This window comes from Sminthopsis crassicaudata, chromosome 6 (genome assembly GCF_048593235.1).
Source record: "Sminthopsis crassicaudata isolate SCR6 chromosome 6, ASM4859323v1, whole genome shotgun sequence".
Taxonomy (NCBI): Eukaryota; Metazoa; Chordata; class Mammalia; order Dasyuromorphia; family Dasyuridae; genus Sminthopsis; species Sminthopsis crassicaudata.
Genome location: NC_133622.1, coordinates 244180354 through 244190889, shown reverse-complemented (window position 1 = coordinate 244190889; position 10536 = coordinate 244180354). Strand labels below are relative to the sequence as shown.

Here is a 10536-nt window from a genome sequence, read left to right as displayed (position 1 = left end):
TTCATTTAAAGACTATTGAAAGTAAGAGTGTGTTTTATTTTCCATCCATTCTAGATAGATTCTAATAGTACTTCCAGAAACAAATTCATTCTTCTCCACCCATCCCCCAGTCAGCTTTGAACTCTACCCAGAGTAGAGGCTAACCATCATGAATAATGCATGAACACAAAATCAACTAATCTGGCCCAGGACAGCCTGTTTTATATCCCAAACAACTATTTACTCCAGAATCTTAATCTGGATTAAGTTAATGGATTCCCCACATAAAAAAAGCATTAACCTTATTCCCACCCAATCATCTCCATCTTTTATTCAGGAACAGTAAATAAATCAATAAATTTCCACAGTTACTAAAAAAAAGACAATCAATGAGACCAGTCATACTGCTTGTATTGTCCCTGACAAAAGCTGCCTTCACAATACTTTGTTCTTTTATTTGCATTGTTTCTTTCCCCAGAATACATTCTCTTTGAAGTCAGAGACTTTCCTGATTCCGACAAACTGGAATTCTATGCCAGTCATTTCTTGCTGCCAAAGAGGAAAGAGTTATCTCCTTCCCTATTCACCCTGAAATTTCTAGAGCAGGGAAGAGAAGAGAATATATATTTATGAAGCACCAACTAAGTCCCAGTCACTGTACTAGGTACTTTACAAATATGACCTCATTTGATCCTCACAACCCGGCAAAGGAAAGTTGGCATTTCCAAATGGCAAAATATTCTGCCAGGTGATCCAGAATAATATTACTAGAAATGGTACAGGGGTATTTATTCAATTCAATCCCAGGAGTCAGAGTAGAATCACTAATCACAGAGATAGCTGGTAAGTGGTGAAGTGAATAAAGTGTTGAGTCTGGAATCAAGCAGATGAGAGTTCAAATCTGGTCTCAGATACTTGCTGTATGGTTAGGATTCTTACAAGGTGCTAAGTCACTGGAATGGATAGAGAATAATTATCTAATTTATCGTGATTCAGTATGATTGATTTGATCCTACAAGGAGATATTATGGGCCAGAACTTGAAACAAGGTACTGAGTGGAATTGAGGAGACAATGGTTAAATCTAATTTAGCATTGATTTAATCCTACAACAAATAATGGTTTCCTAGTGATGAAATGATTGGTGTGTACTCAGTGGCAGCATATGAGCAAGAAGCTCTCAGGGCCAAAGAGGACTTCGGGAGATTCAGAGTCAAGATTCATTCCAACTTTGTGCTAGCTGGAGACATTGGGAAGACGAGAGGCTGAAGCTGGCTGGAGAGATTTGGAGGGAGCTCTTGGAACCAAGGAGAGAGATAGGCCTCTATTAAAGCTAATCGGGTCCGGAAAAGGTTCAGGACTTTGAAGGACACAATAAAGGATCTGGTCTTTTAACTTCTGGCTGCATTTGGGATTATTAAACTGAACTGAAACTAAGGCTGCCTCCAGAAGCTCCTCAAGAAACCTGCTCCCAGAGAATGATTATAACTTAGAGAAGAGAACGTTATACTGTACAATCCTGGGCAAGTTAATTTCAGTTTCTAATAACAGTATCTACTCCTCAGAGTTGAAAGTAAGTTATAAAAATTATAATATAAAATATAATTATATAGTAAATTGTTATGTAGAGTATTTATTATTATTATTATTGATATATAATGAATTTCTTTTATTAGTTAGTTTGGGGAAACTTCCCTCAGTAGTGAATATGAGCCCTGAATTATTCCAATGGACTATATAATTTGCCCCTGAATAAAGGACTTTTATGTCCAACAGTCCTTGTCTGGTCTTTTTGTGTCCCCATGATTGAGGGTTATGTCAAAGATGATTTGCCATGGCATCTTTCAAGTATCTTTTTTGGAAACAGTCAATACCTAATCCTCCCTTGGATTTTCATTGAGGAGGTAGGGAATTTCTCTACCTAACCTAGTCTATTCTTTCACAGAAAATGCTACTTTATGGACATGCCAACCAATGCATGTGTTTGCCTAGTGGAACATAAGAACCTTTTCAGTAACTTCATATGTTTGATAAGTAAGAAATTATTCAGCAGAAGATGATTTTCACAACTCATTGGAGGACGAAATTACCACCATCAAGAAGGAAAAATGGAATATGGCAAATAAATTCAGAGAGAGATTAGTCATAGAAACAATACACCTTAAGCTTGGAGAGGAGATTGCAAAGAAAAAGTTAAAAGGGGGGAAAGGTAATAACTTGAAATAAAAAAGTGAAATAGGCATATAGAGAATAGGAATAATGGAAGTAAATTAACAATTTACCATCATAACTATGATTGTGACTAAGATAAACTTATCTATTAAATTGAAATGAAATAAAATCATAGAGGTTAAAGGAACAAGTTACAAAGCAAGATCCAATATACTTGAAATATAAAGATTCACACAGACTTAAAATTAGGAGTGGGAACAAAATCTATTATGTCTGAACTAAACAGAAAAAAATTAATGGTAAAAATTATGACTTCAGGTAAGGCAATAGCAAAAATAGACAATTAAAAGAGATAAACATGGAAATAACATTTTGTTGGGAGGTGACTAGACAATTAATTTACTTCAATGTTTAACACATTCACCCAATGACATGGCTTCTAAATATTTTTTTAAAAACTAAATGAATTACAAAGAGAAATAGAGACAATAAAGCTAAAATAATGGGGGAATCCTTGTCAGCTCTGACTCCGCAACTACCTATATTCCAAGAACTTGAATTGTTAAGTCAAATGTGCTATTTATAAAAATTTTCAGAACAATAGTCAATGCAATCAATGAAAAAAAGTTGTATTCTCAAGAAGAAAAAACTGATGTTGATCAATTAAGACTTCAACATCTCCTGGTTTTTTTGTTCAACTCTCCTGCTGATATCATCCTCCACCATCATCTTCCTTCTTTCACTGCTCCCCTACCACTTCTTTGTCCTTTCTAATGATTTTTCAATAGTCCAGTTTCCGAATAACACTGTGGTGATGACTATGTCAAAGGATTGAAGGGATTTTATACAAATAGTTCTAACAATAGATTGGATATGTGTGGTTAAATAAGGAGTCAAAGATGACAGTAAGGTTATAAATCCAAGTGAGTGGGGGAGATGATCATAGTTCAAAAAGGAAGCTCAGAAAAGACAAGGGTTCAGTGGTGGAGGTGGAAAGATAATGATTCTTTTCTGGACATGCTATGAGATGTCTAGAGAACATCCACTTCAAGGTGTCCAATAAGCAGCTAATGATATAAGACAAGAACTCCAGAGACAAAACTGGGATTGGAAATATGAACTAGTAATAATAGAGCTGATAATTGAACCCAGAGGATTTTTCTTTCTCTTTCTACTATCATCATCCAAATCTCAGTTCCTGAAGTCCTAATATGTAAACTTATAAGCTCCTAAAGGAGAGGAAATTCAATGATACTGGATTCTCATGATGTGCTGGTCCATGACTCATTGGACCTTGACTGTAATGCTTGATTTGTCCCAAATGGGAAAATGTCAGTAATTCAATTTGTTGACAATTTTACCAATAAGAATCAGATTATAGAAAAGGGACACTTTGTAAATACAAGGTTTAGCTTGGCTCCAAATCACCTGGAGAAACCTAATTGGTAACTCTGCAGGCACATTGATGCTGAGAACAAGATATTCTAAAACTTTGAAATGTGTCCTCTCTTGGAGTCAAGTACTTCATGAACTGCTGGCATCCTAACCATAAGTATCCCTCAAGGATCTCTCCTGGACCACTTTGTCTATGCCCACTATACTTTCTGTCTTGAAGATCTCATCATCTCCCATGGGATCAATTATTATCTCAATGCCAATGTCTTCCAAACCTATGCAGCTATAATCCCTCTGGAACTCCACTATAGTATTGCCAACTGCCTATTGGAAATCTCTTAGCAGCATCTCACATTAGTATCTCAAACACCACATATCCAAAAGAGATCATTATTTTCCCCATTAAATCCACCTCTTTCCAAACTTCCTCAGGATTTCTCTTGAGGACAACACCATCCTTCCAGTCACTTTGATTTATTAACTTGGAGTCACCCTTCATTCTCTTTCATTCTCATTCCAGTCATTTGCTAAGTAAGCCTTATTACTGTATTAATTTCATCTCCCATCCATTCCCATATTTCTACTTCCATAACCACAACATTAACGCAAGCACTCTTGCTTGGACTGAGTTTATCACTTCCTAATTGTGCCAAATATCAATTTCCTAATCTTCTCTTCAATTCAGCCTTCATTTAACTAGCTATATAATCTTTCTAATTCACATTAGGGCACTTTAATTTTTTTTCAAAGACTTTATATCTCATTTTTGTCCTCAGAGCTGCTTTGGAGGTATTGCCCTATGATATTAAGGCATAGGACTATGAAGAGTCATGCCCAGTTCAACAGAAATGTATTAAATATCTAATTGTGCAAGACATTATGCTAGACACTAGATAATCAAATTAAAAAACAAAGTAGTCCTCAAGGAACTTACATGAGGGGTTAGGAGACAGTTATTAGAAAACCTAGGTAAATGTTCTTGCGATTAAATCCCACTATTACCTATTTAGGTTGATAGATTGTAAACTCTTTGAGAGTAGGCTGATTTCCTACTGATCAGAGAAATGCAAATTAAGACAACTCTGAGATATTACTACACACCTATCAGATTGGCTAAGATGACAGGAACAAATAATGATGAATGTTGGAGGGGATGTGGGAAAACTGGGACACTGATACATTGTTGGTGGAGTTGTGAAAGAATCCAACCATTCTGGAGAACAATCTGGAACTATGCCCAAAAAGTTATCAAACTGTGCATACCCTTTGATCCAGCAGTGCTACTACTGGGTTTATATCCTGAAGAAATACTAAAGAAGGGAAAGGGACCTGTATGTGCCAAAATGTTTGTGGCATCCTTTTTTGTAGTGGTTAGAAACTGGAAGCTGAGTGTATGCCCATCAATTGGAGAATGGTTGGGTAAATTATGGTATATGAAGGCTATAGAATATTATTGTTCTGTAAGAAATGACCAGCAGGAGGAATACAGAGAGGCTTGGAGAGACTTGCATGAACTGATGCTGGATGAAATGAGCAGAACCAGAAGATCACTGTACACTTCAACAACAATACTGTATGAAGATATATTCTGATGGAAGTGGAAATCTTCAACATAAAGAAGATCCAACTCACTTCCAGCTGATCAGTGATGGACAGAATCAGCTACACCCAGAGAAGGAACACTGGGAATTGAATGTAAAATATTAGCACTATTGTTTATCTACCCAGGTTACTTATACCTTCGGAATCCAATACTTAATGTGCAACAAGAAAATTGGATTTACACATATATTATATCTAGGTTATACTGTAACACATGCAAAATGTATGGGATTGCCTGTCATCTAGGGGAGGGAGTAGAGGGAGGGGAGGGATAATTTGGAAAAATGATTACAAGGGATAATGTTATAAAAAAAATTACTCATGCATATATAATGTCAAAAATTTTATAATTATAAAATTAGTAAAAATAAATTTTTTTTTAAAAAGAGAGTAGGCTGATTTCATTCTTTGGATTTCTGACCCCAGCACTTAGCATAATCTTGACATATAGTAAATGCTGTTACTCTGTGGCAGTGACAGGATTGCTTTTCACAAACCTGAGGTCCCAGAAATGTTTCTCCAATAATAGGAAATTCAGGGAGTTCTTAATGATTAAAAGGGCAAAGCAGGGAAAGGTATAGAAGAAAAAACTATAAGAAAATAAATTTCAAAGTTGATGGCTGACATTTGTATATTTTTAAATGTAGAAGAAAAAATTTATCTGCATGCACAGATAATACATAAGTCCCAAAATCCATTCATTCTCAATGTTGGGAAGATGTCAGCCATATTATATCCCATCATAGGAAATTGCCAGGAAAAGGTCCAAAGTGACAGAGACATCCCTGCAATAGGAGCTGATCACTTGTGGCAAAAGGACTCCAGAGAATGCACCTATCCAGGTACAAAACACACTGTCATCATGGGTACTAAACATTTTAATGATCATTTATGGTAACTCAAACCACCACAACCAGTGTCCTTGAAAACTAAAAGTAATTCTAGTATAACCACTTAAGATGAAACCTAGGACTCACAGCCTCAGTTAGCCAAGAATCAGTCATGGAAAGAGGTAGCTTGGGATAATGAAATTTTTTATACCTGTTATTTATCATATGATGTCTTCTTGCTATCACAGTGTTTTCTATTTTAGGTAAATTAATTTCATTCTCAATAAGATGTGGTCACATGATCTATTTCAGCTGGTCTATGGGGGAGATTCAAAGGATGGGAGCTCAGCATCATGAGTCATTCTGAATCCAAATCCAGGGAGATTCCCAGGATAGCAATTTGGGACCCTCTATCATAATTACAGTTCACATTTCAAATTCTTACAAAGCACCTATCTCCAAAAATACCTGGGAGGCGCATATTTTGCAAGGACTCATCTCTATAGATGAAAAAACTGCAGCTCAGAGACTTTGATTTGTCCACAAAGCAGGATCCGCATCCAGCTGTACCTTCCACATTCAGCACACTTTTCAGCACACCATGTAATTTCTGATAGTCCACAGTGGGTTTGCAGTACAAAGACTGGGCCATCAATAAATGCTACCTGATAAAATTCTACATCAACATTTTTATTTTTGCCTCCATAAAAATGGAAGATGAGTATAAAATATACACCGGAAGTCAGTCCAAGTTAAACTGAGCTACACAAAAGTCACAAAGATGAAAGAAAGGGGAATGTGTGACAAACTGAAATAGGAAACGTTGGATAAATAAGGATATTCTGCCTTCGAATCTCATTAAGATCCTCAAAGCAAAATCTTATGGTGTAAACAGTGCATAGTACATTAACTCCATTTGATGATAGATAAGGAAACTAAATCTCAAAGCAGAAAAGGAACTTTCCTTGCCAATAATACTAGTCCCATTCCCATTCCCCCACTGTGGAGTATCCAACTCAAATCCCAGCATTCCTCAGTCGACACTAGCTGATGAAATTCTAGCTCCACAACTTGGATTTTTGCCTGTAACTAACAAGGAAAATGGAGGTCAATGAGTATTAAGAAATACCCTGGAAGTCAGTCCATGTTAAACTGGGTTATACAAAAGGTTATATAAAAGATAAGAAAAAGGGGAATGTGTGACAAACTGAGGCAGGAAACTTTTGGTAAACAAGGGTTCTGTGTATTTGTAACTCACTAAGATCTTCAAAGCAAAATCTAGTGATGTAAGCAGTGTAGATTACAGTCACTCAATTTGACAGATGAGGAAATTGAGTCTCAAAGAGGAAAAGGAATTACCCTTGACAGTAATACTAGTCCCATTATAGGATTCAATCCTAATCAACATATATCTGTTAAAGACATCCATTACAAGTCTGACATTGTTAGATACTAGGAATGCAAAGAAATAAATTAAGTCCTTCATGTCCTCCCAACAATCCAACAGAATAATCATGGCAGGTGGGATGAGCCCCAGGTTGTAAAGGAGAAATCTCCTCAGCAAAGAGTTTACTTAGAGTTCCTTAGAAAAGTTGCTTAGAATTACAAGGGTAAGAGTATCAGAGTTAGCATTCAAGCCTGGGTCTCGACTCTGGACTAAGCCTTCTTTCCCTTAATCACCCAGCCAACTCACATAACCCACTGCTGAACAGAGACAGGATGGATGACATGGCACCCAAAGTCATAATGTGAGCTCTCTGAAGGCACATTGGTCTTCTTTATTTCCAGTTCCTAGTTCAAGATTTGTAGGAAACTAATAAGTGCCTTGTTGTATTCATCGAATTAGTAAAATAATTCATCGAATTAGCAAGTGGCAAAAGGTAATTTATAAAGGATCCACTATATTAGGGAAGAGAGCACATCTTCCAATCGTGGGGGAGAGTAGAAATTCAACCAGGAAGATATGATTTCATGCTTTTTCTGGACAATGACTCCCATTTCTGTGCCTCAGTTTACAGTTTTTCTGAGCAAATTCCACCCCTTCTAGGATCTTATGTCATGGCACTTCTCTTTATCAGTCTTCCTTCTCACCCCAACTTCTGCACCAATAGGACTAAAGAACAAGACTCTCTAGAAGATGTTGCCAATCCTGGCATTGGGGTCATAGGGCCCTGTCATTCCATGTCCCCTAGAAGCACTTTCAACTAGGGAATCATGGGTACCACAAACATGACAATGAGTTCTCATTCAACCAAAGTCCCTCCTGAAGAACTTTGCATTTCTCAAAGCTTTTCTCATGGCCTCCTTCACCTCTTTGTTCCTCAAACTGTAGATGAGGGGGTTCAACATAGGGATGATGATAGTGCATATCATTGACACTATCCGGTCTTCCTGCAGGGAATTCCCTTCATTCGATCGCACATACATGAAGATGAGTGTACCAAAGAAAAGGAAACCGCCATAATATGGGAGACACAGGTGGAGAAGGTCTTGGCTCTGCCTCCAGCTGAAGGGATGAGCACAATAGCTCTGAAGATTAACAAGTAGGAGACCAGAATCACCACCATACAGGCAGGGATCACGAAAATGGCAAACACAACAATCACCAACTCCTGGGTGGAGCTGTCCCCACAAGTAAGCTTCAGGAGGTCACAAAAAAAGACAAAATCGATCCGGTTGTCACCACAGAAGGAGAGGGTGAAGGCAGTTGCAGTGCGTGCTGTGGCGGCAAATAGAGCAGCAGCATAAGATGCAGCTGCTAGAACCACACAAGTCTTCTTGGTCATGATAGTCATATGTAGCAGAGGCTGGCACACAGCCCCATAGCGGTCATATGCCATGGCAGCCAGGAGGTAACAGTCAGTGGCACCCAAGAAGGTAGAGAAGAAAAACTGGGTGGCAACCAGCTCCTGTTTGAGCAATATGGTCAGTACCTGAGGAGTGATGGCCGAGGAGTAGCAGATGTCCACAGAAGCCAGGTGGCTCAGAAAGAAGTACATGGGGGTGCTGAGCTTGGAGTCTGTGCATATCAGAAAGACCATTCCTGAATTCCCCAACAAAGTGATGACCTAGAGACCCAGAAAAAACAGGAAGAGAGGAAGTCCTAGCTCTGGATCTTCAGTGAATGTGATAAAGAAAAACTCCGTCAAGATGATATGATTTTTCTCAGCCATTTATTCACTGGTACCTGAGAGAAATAAGAGGAGAGACAAGTTAAAGACCCTGGGAATGAAAGAAGCCAAGTCTCATGGATGAAAAACCTGAGCCCCAGAAGTAAAATTCTCTGAGTTATTAAGCTGTATCTCTAATTCCTGCTCAATCACTAACTAGCTAAGGCAATGCAAATGAGACTGCATCTCCCAAGTGTGCAGATCAAAGAAAATCAAAATACTGGAAACTCCTTGGATTTCTACAAATAAATTTAATTCTTAAACAAGTAGAATTTGAAAAAGAACATTCCCTGAGAACACACGAATGACTGATATTCACCAATCATCACCAAGAGCAAGGCTTTATTTGTGTTGATACCTTTGTTGATGACCTGACAACACAGCTTTTTTTTTCTTTTATAGATACAAATCCCATCTTATGAGGTTTACAAATCATTTTTCCTAAACCTGATAAATGAGAGGGAAAGGCAGACCAACAGACAGACAAGTAGCTCATACCTCTTGACCTCCTGGCTTCTCTATCTTCCTTCAAGTGACAACTAACGTCCTTCCTTCTACAAGAAGCTTTCCTTTAACTCTTCACCTCTTCTTTTTGAGGGGAAATCAGAGTTCAGTGACTTTCCTGGGATCACAAAGCTAGTAAGTATCTAAGGTTAGATCCTCCTTACTCCAGATCCAGATAATCAGAGATTCATAAATAATAAGTTTATTTGGCAAGTCCATGCTCCTTGACCTTGGAGACCTTCAGAAGAGTTCAGAATATCATAGATTTAGATCTGGGAGAGATCTTATAGATCATCTAGAACTACTCTCATGTTTTACAGATAAGGAAACTGAGGCCTGGAGGATCCCTATTTTATGTTTGTGTCTTTATCCCTAGAGCCTAGCAAAGTCCCTAGCATACAACAGGCCCTTGGATGCTTGTCGTCTGATCCATGGACTTGCCCACATCACACCAGTAGTAGATTCTAACAGAAATGGAACCTGGATACTTAATCACTTGGGCATGAGTCAGATAAATTTCCTCACCTGAGTTCTACTGCATTCTGATTTCTTTCTTCCCCCAGCCTTGTTTATTTTCTGTCTATCTATCTGTTTCTATCTCTGTCTGTTTGTCTCTGTCTCTGTCTATCTGTCTCTGTCTCTCTCTCTTTCTTTCTCTCTCTGTCTCTTTCTCTCTTTTAGTTGCAATCTCATTCTAAGGTAATATCAAAAGCATTGGAATAATGATCAGAAAACCATAATGGATCACCACTACTCCTATTTATTAGGTAGGTAACATTAGGCAAATCACAACCCCATACAACAGAGATGTATCTAGCAAATTTCACACTTGGGCAGCACAAACAAGACTTCAAACACCTTCAAATCATTTTTAAGTTAAGACAC

At 37.9% G+C, this 10536-nt stretch overlaps 1 pseudogene; it reads right to left on the bottom strand.

Annotated features, from left to right (window-relative positions):
• Positions 1–8224: 8224 nt before the first annotated feature.
• On the bottom strand, positions 8225–9150 carry LOC141547541 (olfactory receptor 9Q2-like; annotated as a pseudogene).
• Between the last annotated feature and the right edge of the window lie 1386 nt (positions 9151–10536).